At 32.4% G+C, this 17,142-nt stretch overlaps 1 protein-coding gene across 1 annotated transcript in view; it reads right to left on the bottom strand.

Annotated features, from left to right (window-relative positions):
• LOC147066389 (ubiquitin-conjugating enzyme E2Q-like protein 1) overlaps positions 1 to 9,069 on the bottom strand; it is a 153,951-nt gene extending 144,882 nt beyond the window's left edge. Inside the window, exon 1 of the mRNA XM_085956148.1 lies at positions 8,858 to 9,069. The gene's annotated coding sequence lies outside the window, so the exon portion shown is untranslated. The remainder of the gene's footprint in view (positions 1 to 8,857) is intronic.
• Between the last annotated feature and the right edge of the window lie 8,073 nt (positions 9,070 to 17,142).

The following is a 17,142-nucleotide window of genomic DNA, read 5'->3' as shown; positions in this document are numbered from 1 at the left end:
AATACCGCATAGTTGTGGCAAAAACATTCTGCGTTGTTTAATTGTTATCTCTGGCAAAAACTTATCCAATATAAATTATATTATTATGTAGGTAGGTACATATAATATTAAATGTATAAAAGATATTTCTTTAAGGTGATTCATCAGTGAAACGGCAAATAATTTTCAACCATAGGCACGACGAAATTTTGCGCTCGCTCCCATTCGGAGAGAGAATGTAGAGCTGGAAACACGTCATTTTGCTTCGTGATGGCGACGGCCGTAATAATTCTTAAATCGTGTAAAGATGACTTAAAACGTTACCCATTTACTTTAAAAAGAAAACATGTCAATGAATATATTATTATTGTTACCGATAAAACAATAAACAGAACATTAAATGGACACATGTTGGATTTATAAGACAAATTATATTTGGTTTGACATGCCTCATTTGCACCCGCGACCCGCAATCCGCGCATCGCCTAGCGACGATCTTTTTAGACCGTGTCTCAACTAAGGTATGACCTTAATAAGGTATAGACTAATTAATATGCTGTTTAGATATTATCATTCTCACTAATTTACACTGCATTGCTCGTCGGAATATTGGCACATTGTTAAATTAATACCTTTAATAGGTATAGGTATAATTCCAGATTTAACATTAGCAAGGAGCTTAAAAAACGTCACCCTTTCAAAATCTACTAATGACATTAGACATAAAATAATCGTATATTATAAATTATAATATATCATTTGTGTTTTTATAAAAACATGTTTCAGAAAGAACAGCTGAGTATGTAGGTATACTAAGCTTTAAAAAGTTCTTGTGTTGTTTCCATGAATAAAGAGCTTTCACATTGTAGAGTGGGGTGGGGTCGGGGAGAGGGTGATATGGAGAGACGTGGGCGAAATGTACCTACATCAAATGCTCCTAGTTGTCGCCATTGTTGCCATTTTATCTCTTTTTTATTTTTATCGCCACAGTAAAGAATGGCAGACTGCTCCTTTACAGCACGTCCTCTGGCGATGCAGGCCAACAGGGCATGCGAAATTTAATTACCCAACATAAAATTTCGCGATATTGAATTATGAATTGAATTTTCTTGTGAAAAATAACCAAAAATCTGTCACGTTTTTTTAAATTTCAATGCTGTGTTCTTTTAGCTCCCAAAATACTTATAGGGTGACATACAAAATGAAGATAAAAGCTCTCCAGACCGATCTGAAATACATATAGATTTGTTTGTCTGTACTAAGTACGCTGTAACCTAAAATATTATGTTGGCATTGAGATATAATCAATAAAAATATGAATATCAAGAAATAAGTGAATTTGCTTTTTATAAGTGAAACTTTGTAATAATGATGATCAGTCAGATAACTAGTTTTTCATTAAATTCTGCTTTTAGGCGGAGTAGGGAAGATATTATCATCATTATTTTAATGATGAGATTGAACAGCATATTATAAATTTACATATAGGCGTATTCCAATCAGGAGCGGCTTCACATACGGGTCTATGAAATGGATTAAACCAATCACCATACCATAAATTACATCAATGCGCTCAATACAAGATTTCGGTAAACCGATGAAGTGAGCGCCTCCTGCTCCAAAAGAAAAACTGCGCTTGTGCTAACTGCTTAATTAATATAAATCTTCAGTGAGCCGATTTTCTACTAAAATTAATATTTAACATGTCTGGCTTTGGTGTGGTGATATCTATATTATGTATAATTTAAGATAATATAATTAAGAGATATTTCATGTGTAGTTACCTATTTCTTTAATATTATTAAAAACACGTATTTTTTACCAGTCTCGGCGCCTTTATTCCTATGTACCCACCACGAGTGGAAAGTATCGCGTCGATATTATCTAGTTGTCATTATTTTGATTACACTAGGTTCGCGATGGTTACAACATAAATGGTCTATGGTCAGTGTTTCCGAAAGTGTGCTACGCGTACCCCCTGGGGTACGGGAAGAGTTTGGTGGGGGTACGCGCCTCATCGGGCTTTGGCTGCGCCTGGAGCAACAAGCATTAATACGACATCAATACAACATCCATGCTAGAAGGTTTATCGCATGTGGAAGAAGAGCAATTGTAGGAATTAGCTTCAGACTGATTCTTGAAAAATAAATATAAGGAGTGTACTTTAGCATCATTCCGGTTGCAAATGCAACATGTGTATCCAGTTTTAACAAGGAAAGTCCTGAAATACATCTTGCCTTTTACAACTTCATATCTATGTGAAGTTGCTTTATCAGCATTTGTAGACAGTCAGTCAAAAAACAGGAACAGGCTTTTGGATGTGGAACCGCATCTCAGAATAAAACTAACAACCAGGGTACCAAATTATGATGATCTGTCTCATCATCAACAATTTCATTCTTCTCATTGATTATAATGAATGTTATTTATAATATCACCTTTATTTATTTTTTATTATGAATGAATTTTATTTATCGTTTATTATTATTTTGTTTATGTACTAAAAAGGAAAAAAATAAATATATTTTGATTGTTATTTAAGTATATGCAGTTTTTTTTTGACGAGGGGTACTCAGTGTTACGAAAATTATAGAAGGGGTACACAGATGTCGAAAGTTTGGGAAACACTGGTCTATGGTTTCTACGTATTGAAATAGTATTTCGTTTTCTTTCATAATCAATGACAAATATTTTTTATTCATCATTCATATTATATCATCCACCAAAGCCCATAGTCCAGTGGTTTTCAAACTTAATCGTTTCACGCACCCTTAGGGTAAAAAGGTTTTTTTTTAAAATCAGTTTGTGGGATGGATGATCACGTTTACCTCAGGCTGTTTCTCAAATTTTACAATCAAACTAGAATCTAGCTAGACATATTATTGACTCGGTGCAGTGACTTACAAAGAAAAAGTGCCACTCTTAAGCAGGCTTCTTACGGAGTTCTTGAATCCACGTGAATATGTCTATATTATCATCTTTATCTATCTATCATATCTCAAGTATTTTTGAAACCTTTTGCTAAGCTGACATAGGTGGTGCTCGGTTCCAATGTTTACCTCTACTTTATATCACTTGAGGAAACACTGGCACAGCACTGATCATCACCGTGCATCGCTGCATTGAATTATTAAGATAATCAGGAGAAATAATATTTCAAACAGTCTACAAGTTCAAAACTATACATAGAAACTGCTGTTGATATTATGACAATGCAAATATAACGAGGCTGACAAAGCTTGTAATGAACGTTGTCAGACGCAATATGGCGCGCAAGTGTCAGAAGAGAATAATAATTTTATTAACGCGCAGATTCAGTTCCGGTATGCGGACAACACATAACAGCTTTGCTAAGATAACGACTGAACAAGTTTGCCGAGCAGGAAAGTGTTCGCAATTTTTTCACAAATATGTGTTCAAAAATTATTATCATTTCCGCATTTGAATGCAAATCGGACAACATGCACAATATGCCTGGCACGTTTGTGGAATATGTGCCTACTGCTTTATCATTCACGTGTCAAATACGGCTTGCGAATGATTTATTCGAGAATATAATGTATGTACACATTAGATGTTTGGATATTTTATGAATCACTACAACTGATCGTTCTAGACCAGTGTTTCTCAACCGGTGGTCAGCAGGAAATTTCTGGTTGTCCGCGATTTTTGGCGTCCGAATTGAAATAAAGTCTTCAAACCCCGTGCACCTGCAGGTGTTTGTATATTGTGTTTTTGTTCTTAATATAAATGAATGGGTTTACGTAACGAAATCAACCGCGATCAGACGTTAATGTACGTTACTATATAAATAATATATTTTTATTTCTGCGCTAGCGATCCGCAAAACGTTTCTTCAGTGGTCCGCAGGTGTAAAAAAGTTGCGAAAACTGTGCTAGACCCAAACAATAAAATGTGTGTTTATGGTAATCAGCCAGTAGAGTGCCACGTTCAGCGTGGCTATTCTTATGGTGGTAGAAAGAAACTGTTGATCGATAATATATTATTGGTATTCAGAGGCTCGTTTTAGTAGTCACATCACGTTTGCGTTCAATCTATTAAAAGTTAGAAGCGCACATCGTTTGCTATAATATTATAAAATCTTTAGGAGGAGGTGCTTTTTCATATATATGAGGCGCACATGCGTAAATGGGGGTGGGGGGGTGTCCGGTGGCTAAGTTTTATCTTATGAACATTCTGTCTTGAATATGAAATAATCAAATTAAAATAAAATAGTCATGGTATGGGTGAATACAGATAACACTTTAAAAGTTAACATTGACATAACTTTGACATTTGCAGAGTCGAAGGACGTCCTAAATAAATCATAAAAGTCTTATCACTTCGCGGAGTTATCACTATCGCAGGTAAAGTATGGTAATCGTGTCCCTCGGTGGGAGTGCGGGGAGGTGACAGATGGCAAACGACGTGTGTCTGACAGATAAAGCGTTATTTAGAGGTGTCATTCGGGGAAAAAAATACAACATAAAAAGTTTTTCATTGAAATATCTGAAAATCCATAATTTTTTGCCGCGACATGTTTTTTGTCATTAATAAATTATGCAAAATATCGTTTAATAATATAGCATTGTAAACGAATAACAATATATTTTTACATTGAAATTTAACAATAGTTGTCCCATTTCTTGTATAGTTCGTACGTTGGCAACTGGCAAGTAGGTAGCTGAAATTATTCGCATAGTAACCTGTATAGTACATGGTAGTCTGCATAGTACGCTAACGTCCTGAAGAGAGAGATACATAAAGAAAAGAAACTCTTGTAATTAAGTACATACTTACGTTCCATATAGGTACCCTTAATTATTAAGGAGTTTAAAATTTTACTTAATTCACAAAAAAAAAATGTAAAATAATGTGATGGACGCTTCTCTCGGCGAATGGATAACCAGTGGAAAGATATCAAGGATATAATATAAGGTGCATCAAACTAGTGCTTGTCAAACTAAAAACGGTGAATTTTCAAAAATAAAATATAATTAATTAACCAAAAAAATGCAAAACTATCGTTAAACAACAACCGAAATCTAAGATTTTTTTTGTATTAGGTACACAATACTAATACAAATCCTATGTTGATTTTTCGAATTGTTAGTTTTGATCACGACATTTTACTTTTATAGGGTTGCATAACCCAACTAATAGAGAAACATCATAAATAATAATATAATAAAATTTCCAAGATAAAAAGAACTTTTTATATACAACGTTTTTAAATTTTCTGTTGAGTCATAGATCATATCATAGAATCATAGTTGACGACTAGCTTATAACGATCAAAAAATTTGTACTTGATATAAATAATACTGAAATGTCATTTTATTTTATATTGATTTCCATAGTAACGCACGTATATGTTAATAATTTAGTTGCTAGGACCCCAGACCCCCAGCAACCAATAATAGTGGATTACGGATTTCTTCCGAAATAACTTTTCATACAAAACAGAATTAACTGAAAATGAATTCAATTCTAGTTAAAGATGGCTAAAAGTATTAAAAGAATGCATTGGCATCGTGTTCTGATATATTCTAAAAGTTTAAAATGTCTAGATAGTCGGGAAGTTAGTTAAAAATCGATTGCAAGATTTGTACTGGATAAACAACCACCGGAAAAACAAGAATACGAGCTAAGAAAAACGTGGTAAAATAGATGCTTTGTATTTTTTTCACATAATCGCGATAATTATTTTATTAAATATTCATAATTAAGTGCAGCCAAATTTGATAGTAGGTAATTGTGGAGATGTTTATCTATACTCGATTCGTTCGGGATATTTACGTGGCTTGAATAATAATTCAAATACTTAGGTAAGAAATTATTTTATAGGCGACGTTTCATTCCCAAAATAAATTACTTAACCATAACTAATCATATCTGTATTGTATAATTTAGTATTTTCTTTACAAGAAAACTATACTTATAGCAATACTATTATAGGCTGCCAACATGGCGAGGCTTGCCATTGTTGCAATAGGCAGGTAAGCTATTCCGCCTAGCCTTCCTCAATAAAATTGCTTTAGGTCATTCTTGCTTTGAAACCGAAGGTTGACTACTTTATCGCACAAACTGTTTTGTACAACAAAATAGTATCGGATAAGTAACGAACGATTTGACTAACAAGATCTAATAAACTTAGGTTATTTAATAAGACACGCGCGAGCGGTAAATAATTTATTACGTACAATCAATATCGTGGATCAAATCTGCACAATTATCAAGTTATTTCGCTGTTTGATATTCAATAATATAAGTGAGACCGGTTGGCTACATTTTTAGAAAACAATATTCATATAATGTGGATTAAATTTAAACTAATGATTTGATGGAGGGAACCAGAACTTAGAATCTAACTATTACTTGAATACGTTGACAGTGACAGTCTTAGGTAGGTACCTACATGCAGACGTGAGGCGCTGACAAGTTTGGAGATCCACTTTCGAAAATTGTTTCTCATAATATTATGATAAGCTGCATTGCATGCTAAAATATTGCAATTTTGCCAGTATTGTGAATAAACATATATATTTAAGACTTCATAGTTTCTGACGAAACGCATCATCTATTGTGTCTAGGTTCATCTTCCGACTTACCTTTTCAAAGCTTTAATGTTTTATTTATTTTAATCTCAAAAAATGTTTTGAAAATAAATATCATTTATTCGATTAGTTATTTGTAGAAAGAAAAGTAACACCACCTCAGAAATGGATATTTTGTTATAACTTATAACTAACTAATTGTAAGTACCTAACATAAAAATAAACTAGTACGCAAATATATGGAAAATTTACATAATAATTGTAATCGACCGGTTTAATATGGAGTTATACCATAATTAATATAGCAGCGGTGTTACTATAAACAAAGGCTATATCAATTATAATAGTTTATACATTACACGTCATCACCATTAGTCATTACAGCTGATTTCAGGTTGTAGTACCTAGGTTATCTCTTATTGTGCTATTGATACATACACGTCATGTAAATAATAATGTAACAAACATTTTCATAAAGGTCATTCAATAAAAAAAAATATAAACAACAAGTTGTGTGAGGTGCGTATTTATGTTTCTTTGTTAAGAATTCTCAGATATACATGTTATCAAATAGCGTGCAAAATACGATGCGTGCTTGTATTTTAATGTAATCAAGATTTTTTAAATGCTATGTTTACTAAATGTATAGAAAAAATATTGCGTATCTGAGATGTATAATATTAATATAAGGAGATGACTATTGAATTTTATAAAGATACGAACATATTGTGTAATCTTTACATTTAAAAAAGAGTGAGGGCAAAGAATGGATTTCTAAGTGGCGATAAAATTTACGGTCCAAGTTCGAGTGGGCCCTGCGCGGCGCGCTGATGTATCGCTGCCATATTTCACACAACTTCATGAAAATGCGAAAAAGAAAATCTTGAAACTTTTCCAGTTCACCGAACAAAACAAATTTAAAAAAAATTGAACATCGGCTGGCGAATTAAAAAAATAACTCAATATCACACCGGAGACCGAAGTGTGGAAACTTCTGCTACAAACATAATATAACCGAGGCAACATATTTCTTAGCTTCGCTTCGTTCGAAAATCAGTCATGTCGGTGGAGCGGTATGGAGTTTGTAACAAGCTGCTACATGTTGTATTACAAAAGTATTATTACATTTTATAAAATAAGTACCTAGGTAGATACATTAATGAATCTGTTAGGACAAAGACGAATAGGGATAGTAACATTTAACAGTATCCTGTTTAGATGAAAATATGCAAGACTGCTAAAATTTAATATCCCTCTATCTTCCCTCCTTCAAACGAGTCCGTGGGGATTTATTTTCTCCCTTAATTTAAATCATTCAGAGAGTGAAGGGTGTGACTAGCCTGGCGCGGTACCGCGGAACGCCCCCATTTCAACCAAAGCCAAACACAACACTTTACAGCCTATCTGTGTCTGTTATTTATAACTTATAACTTCCGTAAAATTGCATTTAATTTGTATTGTAGGTAGGTATATGCATGACCCATTGCACATGTTTAAATAAAGATTTTTTTATTTGAATGACATTAAATTATATTAGGTATCTACATAAATATGAATGAAAATTGAAGCATTTAGTTTAAAATTAAAATAAGAGATCCTTTTTATGTATTCATGTAGGATTGTAGGATATAGTTAATAATAAAATGTTAAAATATTAATTAAATATCACAAACATAACAACCACGAATTATTGAATAGTTCGAGTGATTGAAATTTTCGCACAGTACTACATCAAGTAAATTCATTAAATTTCAAAAATTTAAATCCGGTATTTGTATTGTCATTTGACAACTGAATGCAAATAATACAGTATGCTAGTTAAGTGTACGTACCTATCTATATTATATTTGAGTAAGTACCTATCATGAAAATTAGCAACATTTTCGAATTATCTATTTCTATTTTGTCCGAGAGATTCAAGTTTATTTGGTCGCAATTTATAATAAACTGCTTTAAAAAACATTTTCTTCCAATCATTTAAAAATCTTATTAATTATTTAAATACAATGATATAGTATTATACTATGCCACTGTAGCATTGTAAAATATTTATTATTTTTGCTGTAGTTAATTGATTAAGTATAAAGTTAAATACAATAACATAAACAAAACCAAAAGATTTATCTAATAACACAATAATATTATATTTGTGTAAATAGCCGTTAACATTACGCTAATAGTATCAAAAAGATAATTAATAATGATTGATTTGAAAACATCCACAGTGAAAATTTCCCCAAAACTGTAATATTACCTACCTACTGTTTTTATTCCTCGGTTCTATAATTAAATAATAGACATTGTAAAAAAGGTTTACTCACCGATATCATAAATTTGGGGCTAGTTTGTCGATGTGCCATAAAGTTGAAAATAATCTGGAGTGATGTTTTATTTTCAAACAATGAACTCGCTCTTCGAATCGAAGAGAACTTTCAATATTTTGAAAAGCGCTTTCGCGACGCGTTCGATGCGCGGCGCAATCGCTGCGCTGCCGAATTCAACGCTTAAGCCGCGCACACTACAATAAGCCACCACTGACAGCAGACGACTGCCAGTGCTGCCTTCAGTATTTTGCTACGAAAACCCTACCATCACATCGCTACGTTTCTCCGATCGCAATAATGGTAAACACAAATAATATAGAGTCGACACTAACTTCTTCATTGTGAATATTTTGTTCAATTCGACGATATTACACCCGTAGAACCTCGAAATACCTACACAGCTATTATGATTTCCAGAAAAGAATCAGCTTGTTATTAATAGATTTAGTTAGGGAATGAGATTATTTTTGTAAAAACCTCAACAGATTACTAAATTTTATGTAGGTGGTATAAAAGTCTGTACCTATATCATAGTTTATTATAAAGAAATGGTTTCTTCTATAAAGATTGAGCATTTATATATCATGGAGATGAAACGGATGAAAGAATGTTACGAACAAAGTCTAGTAATGTATTATTATAAGCTGCAAATATTTAGACTGATTTGTGGATAACTACTTACTTAGTCCCTGAGATGTATCTGCCGGAGCTGCAGTGAGATAGAAAAATGTTCTACCTCACTCTTTTATTTACTGTGTTATATTCAGTATTTTTTTTTCAATTTAAAGTCGCTGAAATAATTCCGTCGAATTCGTAGACATACTGTGTGTGAATAATAGTAGATGAATCCATTACAAATATATACATCGATCGCGAGTTGAGTTTCTCCTGTGCTACGCCTACAGCCAGCTACGGCGCTACGTCGCTACGCTGCTATCATTTTCCACGCACCGGTTGCACTATTTTCTTATTATTACAAAGCAACGCGGTATACAATCAAAAATAATATTTTATGCTTAGCATTTTCGAGCCGGTAGGTACCTACATTTAAATTTCATTTTATAGTGGTAAAATAAAATAAAAACGAAGAAAATCTAATACGTCTGAACTAATTCTATTATTAATGTAGATAGTTACATATTGACTTTCAAGCCATGTCTACCTACATATTATAGTTTTGATAAATTAGTAAACATGTTGTTGTTATACCGCCATCAGAAGCGAGTGTAAGAATAATTGCTAACCAGTGTTACTAAGATAACCTGATGATAAAACATCTTCAACAAAACTCAAAATCAGAATCTAATACTATACGAAGATAATAATTGATAAGTCCACTTAATAATTATTTGTCGTGTTTATAATTAAATTTGCAACAATGAGGCTTCTCGCAATCTAGATGCGCTCCTGTACAAAATAATTTAAAAATAAATCAGTTAATTTTTATCGTTGAAGTTAATAAATGGAATGAATGTAAGACTACCGCCGGAGAGCATAAGCTTTGTTGTCGACGGGTCTGTGGCGATGTGAGGAGAGAGATCCCGCGGGTCAGGGGGCCGGGGATCGATCGTCGCCGGGACAAGTAGTCAGCTCCCGCGGCATCCCTTTGCCCGCGCCAGCCTCGCGCCGCCGCGGACCTTCGGCCGCACTCATTCGAGGAGCTCAGCTCCTATCCTCGAACACAAATTGTATCAAACTGACACTCATAACCACCCCCGATAACCTTTACTTTAAATTATATGCTGAATGCTCGACATAAAACTATTTTTCAGACATTGAAAACGAAGATACGCGTAAAGAAGTTCGAATCTAGAGGGTTGCTATCCGTTGATGGCTCTCAGCTTAACTTTTGTGTCTTCTCAGTAGATACATGCTTAATGATTTTTCTCTAGCAAAAAAGCTGAAATTAATTTCAGTTTATCATAAACACCAGATGCTAAGTAATTTACTTACTGTAATTATTCTGAAATTTTAATTTTTCTATGAAAATCAAAGACAGGGCCGAATTCGAATTTTCATATGCTAATTTATCAGATTAAAAAAATACGTATCTATGATAATATATTGTTTTAATTTAAAATCACGTAATTAACGTAATATTGATGGTTTTATTTTTCAAGAAAACAATGCCATTGTTAAAAAAATACGAAAGTGAAACAAGATTTTTCAAATATGCAATAATGAAGATACCTCTAGCTTCTTGGTCATTCATAACCCCAAGGTTGAGAATCGTGACCACCTTGAAATTCCGTCATCTTTTAAGTGACCAAGATTTAGTTGCAGATAAAACCACAACGATTATTTACCTACTTACAAATAAAATAATCAAGAATTGGCAAAGAATAATGTGGTTCTAATTCCTAACACTTCCATAAAGGTTGGTTGTTTCGGTGACTCAGGTTTTATCTTTCGACATCTTCAGACTATAAACATGGTCATGGCCCCCACATCCTGAAGTGGACCCCAGCCTAGGATGTTTGGTGGGCCCCCCTACCTATCGCTAAGGGTAAAGGCAGTGTGACGCGCCACAGTAGCGTTTTCCATGGTGTATTTTTAGCGATTTTTTGTATTTTTAATATGTACATCTATTTGAATTATAGAGTTGTCGAGTATCGGCACACAGTTAAAAATTGCATCCTACAATCAAATATTTTAATTACTAATAATTATTAAATCAAGACTTTTTTTACTATTAGAGCAAATTTGTGGTCTGTGTTTATCTTGGTATCTGTCGCTTATCGGTCGACTCGTCACGCCGGACCCTTCCTGTGCCCGGGCCCCTAGGCTAGAGCCCTGTCAGCCCCCCCTTGTGGGGGCCATGAACATGGTATATATAATAATTTGTATCATAAGTATAGAGCCCCAAGTTGCCGAAAGCCGAAACCACATTCAATATTTACGCAATTTTTTACAACTATTAACTTCCAAGTAGGTTCTAACCTAATTGACAGAATTAATAAAGTTTTTAATTAGATTATGTATATTATTATTTATACCCATTATCAAGGCCCACTATAGTCATTCCGTGACACGAAACTGTAAACTTAGACGGTAGTGCAATTCGAATCCAATATGGCAAACAGTTTGTAGAAAATGATGTTATTGCATGGTAATAGTTTTAACGAAATATACAATCGCAAAACTTTATTTATTGCGAACATGTTGCCGCATTGCATTCGAAGATGATCAGTTATCTAGCACTACCATCTTAATTCGCAATTCAGTGCCACGGCCTGAATACAATATGCAGTCGGTTACATATCTACTATGTTTTGAGATATAAAATAAGTTTTGTCCTTTTATGAAAAACTTTAAAACCATAAATAAAGCATGACGTATATATTAATTTATATAATATATACCTAATTTAACTTAACACCACTGATTTGTGTTTTTTACAGAGAACATAAAATAATATGGGTAATAGGTTAACTTCTGGGTGTGGCTGTAAGAATGTGGGATACGCGAGGACGTTTCAAAGAATATTTTATTTTTTATATTTAAGTCTGTATTATAACGCGTTAAAGTTAGTCACGTAAACGAAGCTTTCAATATTGGTGATATTGAGACACTCAGCGGCCTTTGTATTTCTAGCATTTAATGACCTGATCGGCATAAACCAAAACTGGCTTCGATGTTTTGGTCATTTGTCTATGGTGACTAGCTTTCGCATTTCTATCTTATTTAACCTGTTGCGATTTTATAAGACTTTTTACTATCTTTAAAAATATTTAATTTTAATTTTTTTTGAATTTCCTATGAATGGCATATTTGCCATGGAATAAAGTTTTCCCACTATTAAATAAGTTGTAGGTATTTCCAACCTTGGTTTTACTTTTACTACAATGAATATTTGTGTTTACAAAATTATTGAATAAGAATAGTTCCTTGAGCCAAACTTTTCGATCTAAACAATTCATGTGTAAAATAATATTTTAAAAAGCTTCATTAGGGCTTTGCAGAACTTGACGACTTATAAATGTTTTGATAACTGAGTACAGTCCTGTTCTAAGTTAATAAGTAGACCAGAGATCCTTTTTGCTTCACTTTCATACATTCATGGACCGTAGAAGATTCAACATCTATGGTAGGTTTTGAAAACAGAGCCTTCTCAGGTGCATTTCCATTCAAAAATCACTGTTTAGGAACTCTACGGTGTGAAGGAAATGAAGAGAATTAAAGAGACTGCTGTTCAGGATGCCAATATTGGAAAACAAAATGTGTATTTCAACCTACTAACTAAATTAAATGCTATAAGGGCACGTGTCACTTGTGATTTGACCATGTGTATTATTATGCATGTAGGATTTATTGTTGAAAATTTACCTGATGAATGATTTAAAGTTTTTCAATTAACCCCCTCCCTCGATCAATAGTCATAGTTGTGCGGGTCTAGGACGATTTGGCGCCGAGACAACTGGACGCCACGCAATTCAAAAATAAATAAACGATAGGTACTTATAGGTACATTTAAAAAAATATATTTAATATTATTATTTATAATTAAATTATTATATTATGTTTTAATATTTGGTGAGAATTTAAATATGCACACGTAAATAATGATTCAATCGAGCATATGTTTAAATTCCAACGAAAAAAGAGTTTTTTTATTTTTATATAAAGCCTAATGCATGGTAATTCTCAATCCGCAATAAAAAAAAAACATTATGTTACTAGTAAAATTAATTAAAACTACTAAGTAGTAGATAGAAACTGATTAAAATTCCTCATCTACGTTCTGTATACGTGTCTACGATAGTGTGGCGTCCAGTTGTCCCATTCCCTAGTTGTGCGATGTATGTCATTCTAAAAATTGAGTATGATTTAAAAAAAATGAGAAATGGTTTTCCCGCCCCTTAAAAAATAATAAATGGTGTCGGTATTTAAAAATGCATTACATCATTGTGCTTGATCCTAATAGGATCATATTTGTGGAGTGGAGGTTGAATGAAGTTTTTTTGTGTTTGTTTTTTATGAGCCCAGGGACTCATGACATTATAAGAAGACACATTATCGCTCGGCCATTAACCTAAAATACCATCAGTATTTCTGAGATACGTAGATCGATACAAAATTAAGTCCTATCTGACACCATGTCATCAGCGAACTGCGTTGAATTGTGTCATCGACTAAAGGTATTCTACGCACCTTAGGCATAATGTGGTACCACTATGCTGCGTGCTAATGTTAATGATAACGAAATTTCTTGTCGGTTGATCTTCTTAAACTTGATCAGATCGTGACGCTTTTAAAACCGGTCAGGTTTAGGTAGCAGTGTAGAATAAATTACAAAACAAAAACTGATATCTCATTTATTTTTTTACATACATCAATAAAATCACAAATTGGTAAAATATACTTCGCACTGATTTATTAAAAAAATACTTTTTTAGAAAAATGATGAAAAAAAATTTAGTGTGCTCAGTTTACAAATAATAATAATAATTTGTTATTCTTTTGGAAATGTTTAATTCATTTGGAAATTTCTTTGTGAAATGAATGTTTGAGAAGCCAATTACAGTATAATTCAATACATAATTAGAAAAAACCTTGTCATATTGAATGAACTCTTATTTTTTCTACAAAACAGCACATCACAGTGTTTCCCAAACTTTCACAGACGGGCGTAAAGTTACAGCCGAAGGTATTAATATTGTCAACGAGTGAATGTCGAACACCGTTGATTAATTTTTAATTCAAATATACTATTAACGGATACATAGTAATATGCATTAATTTTATGTATCGATGCACATTTGTGGATGCTGAGGGATCACCGGAATCAGACATACTTACATTTATTAAAATTCTATTATACTTTACCAATTGAGTAAGATTTTGCTTTAGGCTTTGTGACAATTATGATATTTAATCATAGTACATTTAAAAAACTAACACTTACAAAGCACAAAGCGGGGGAAAGTGAATAAATATTCTTTCGGTGAGTGCAGAATGAGCCCAAAAAGTTTAGAAAACATTGCGTTTCAATTTGAATATTATTTTTATCACTGCATTTTTTAAATTCTGCTCGAAAACATAATATTACACTTAAAATATATTATATTTTTGTTTTTCAGTAAGCATAACAATGAAACTAGAGAAGAAATTAATACAAACCTAAATAGATATGCTAAACAGTATGACACTACCTATTAAAAGGCAAAACAGCAAAAAAAAAAACATTGGAATTATTTTACACTGATTAAATAAGACAATAATTTTACATGAATCTTTAAGATTCCTATACATATTAAACATGCCTACATCAAAAGGCAAAAGTATTTACAAAAATATACCTACATAAATAAAACGGAACCAAATATTAATAGGTAATTATTTAGGTTTTTGATAAATCTAAAACTAAATGTGTCGGGTCATAAGGAATACATAAGTATAAAACTTTATTAAGCGTACAGTTGTTTCATTACATATTGACAAATAATGCCCGAGTATTGCTACTGAATTGATCTCTATAAAATACAGGTATACCCCCTCTCCGGATCGTGTTGATTCTTATTATTAAACCCGCCACTACCCTTTGATAGAATTTTTAAGTTTTTTTTTGATTCCGTGACGATTTAAATTAAATACAAAAATAATTTTCAAACTTCAAGCGCGACCGTCGTGCCTGAATTAAATAGATTTTAGTAAAAAAATTTTAGAAGAGGTAATCCTAATTTTTTAGACAAACAATGCAATTCAGTCACAAAAATATCTAAATTACTCCTGGTCATAAGGCATGGGCTGGTTCAGGCAGACTTGTGCATTCACTTAGTATAGTAGGTATTCATTCCGTTTGAAAAACAATTCTTCATTCTTTGACGTATGAAAACCGTTGAAGTTTAAGCTCAGATAAATTTTAGATACATAAAAATATATATTTTACATACACTGACAAATGTCAAATGACAAGACAATATTACACTAATATTTATAAAAACGTACGATAGAAATATTCTAAATATTTTTTCATTTCAAATATGTATTACGTTTTTTAAAACAATTATTATTTCAAGAAGCACATTTTATTTATACATATTATTATGTATGCGTATTTCTTGGCCGAAATCCCTTTATACGAGACTGAAATAGTTTTTCGTTACATAATTATGTAAAATAAAATCACTATATAATGGCACAATGTTTAAAAAAGCTACAGTAAATCTTCTCAAACCGACATCAAGACGTCCACACGGGTGCACTCCATCGACTGTCCGACCGTCACGTCGCAATATTTATATCTGATATACGCAGGTATGCTTTTGTGAATCTGTTTGATCCGGATGCTACAGTGGCGATGGGTCGATTTCATTATGAAAAATGTCAAGAATTACATATTAACTTCATTGAAATAAATGTTGCCGCGTAGAATGTTCTCTCACGAAGAAAAAGATTTGGGACCCGGCGGTACACGCCGTACTAGGACTGACAAAAAAATCACTCAACATTGTATAGCTGCAGCGACATATGATGCAGAATATCTACAGAGTCAAAGATGAAAATGAAAAGCGAAGACAAAAATCTTTGCAAAGTCAGATAAAAATCGTAGATTGGATGTTATCCATTTGGAATCACTATGATGTATAAAGTACATCTTGTATAAAATATCGGTAGTCAAAAATCTGTACAATTTTTTTACATTACATTACCATGAATTTATCCAAATATCAATATAGTCTGAAATTTTATTGATGAATTGTTTAATATTATCGTTTATCCATTACCCACCCCACCCGTTGATAAAATCATTTAAAAATTACGTATAGTAATAATAGGTATATGTTAGGTACAAAAACGCAAATCTTCTTCAGTTCGAAACCTCGTCAGATTGTCAGGTTATTCACGTGAAACCACGAAATACCGTACAACAAACTAATTTTAGTTATTTTGCTTAATTTAAAATATCTTAATACTGTACTGACTTTCCTTGACAACAATGGAATTAGTAAACTGTCAAATACATAATATATTACAAACTTGATATGTAAAATATTCAAAAAAACTGCAACCCTTCAAAGTTTGTTTTCAAAACGATAAACAAATTAATTCTATTGTCTTGCAGTATTTTTAATATTATTATTATCAGATGTAAAAAATATTGATTAGAGAACACTTTTAGTAGGTATATATTATTAATATATAAGTAATATATGTAATATAATATTCTATAAATTGACTAAATAATGTATCTTAATAAAACAGGTATAGCGTATTATATTTGTAAATGTTTTATACATACATACACACATGCATACATACACAGAATAAAACTCTTGTTA

Source organism: Rhyacophila brunnea, unplaced genomic scaffold (genome assembly GCF_057557595.1).
Source record: "Rhyacophila brunnea isolate RB1 unplaced genomic scaffold, BYU_Rbru_1.0 scaffold_5, whole genome shotgun sequence".
NCBI classification, from domain to species: Eukaryota; Metazoa; Arthropoda; class Insecta; order Trichoptera; family Rhyacophilidae; genus Rhyacophila; species Rhyacophila brunnea.
The sequence above is the reverse complement of the archived record's forward strand: the minus strand, read 5'-3'. Positions and strand labels throughout refer to the sequence as shown.